Here is a 1,235-nt window from a genome sequence, read left to right as displayed (position 1 = left end):
GTTTTGCCAGACTGTCAGGCCACTTGCTCACTTTGGTGAATACATACCACTATAGAAAAAAAGTATTGGCGCCAACATGGAATTTCCATCACGCGGATGTTTGGCAGAATTTTCCATTGGCGTGTAAACGCAATCAGTTTCGTCGGCCCGCAGAACAATTGCAAGCGACGGCGCTGCTTTGTATACATACATACATACAATGTACATATGTAGGAATGTATGTAAATACATACAGTGGCGCTCACACCCTCTACAAAAGAAATCTCACGCAAAATATTTTTGTGTTTTCGTGGGCAATGATCGGGATCCGGAAAAAATTTGTACGCAAATGCAACAACAACGATATGATCCTGATAGTGATCTCGTTCAATTTATGATCCGCTCTTTTTGGTTTGTGTCACTGATAATATGGCACTGCGATGAATATTATTTCGTTTAACAGATCTGTTCTGCACGTTACCAAAGATTTTGTAACCGGAAAATTTTATTACCAAAAAATGGTACCAGATCTTGTCACCGCGATTCTAGGAACGTTGGTAATGCAGTTAAAATATTCAGCAATTCAACTATGAAGAATTGTGGAAATTCTGGCATTGCATATTTCACGGGCCAATACTTTGTTACCGCTTATGAGATGGTAATGAAATTCGCCGCTTACAAGAGTACACAGAATTCGAAAAGGGTTTAAAATTTGACAGGAACTTAATTTACCGGTTACAAAACTTTTATTACCAGCGCAGAATAGATCTGTAAATGTACTTTTCCCCATTTACTCAGTTCATTTTTATAATTTCGTCTTTCTCGTGCTATAGTATAAAATTAGTGCTGCCAACTCGAATAAGAATGATCCAGACCGTTTCCGTGAGAAATGATCGTGATACTGAACTGTATAACCCAAATAAACACAGCTATTGTGAATATTGTAAAAAATAAGTGCGCTATTTATGTGAGCGCCACTGTATGTACATATGTATATTCATTCAATACAACGCGAGACAAAAACGACAGTTTAAAATCTAAAAGAGCTGAGTTTGTGGTTAGACAATAGAAACAAATTTTAGTTGGTTTCTTAAATTATTTCTATTGCAACTGCTCCGCTTATACTACTTGTTTAGCAAGTGTGTTCTGCCGAACACTCCGGTAATCCTTACATATGCATGTACGTATGTATGTACATACATATGTAGATATGTTTATATGTATGTACACATGGATATGCATTTGCTTGCGCTATC

Source organism: Rhagoletis pomonella, unplaced genomic scaffold (genome assembly GCF_013731165.1).
Source record: "Rhagoletis pomonella isolate Grant_MI unplaced genomic scaffold, Rhpom_1.0 Rhpom_scaffold_00005, whole genome shotgun sequence".
Classification (NCBI taxonomy): Eukaryota; Metazoa; Arthropoda; class Insecta; order Diptera; family Tephritidae; genus Rhagoletis; species Rhagoletis pomonella.
The sequence above is the reverse complement of the archived record's forward strand: the minus strand, read 5'-3'. Positions refer to the sequence as shown.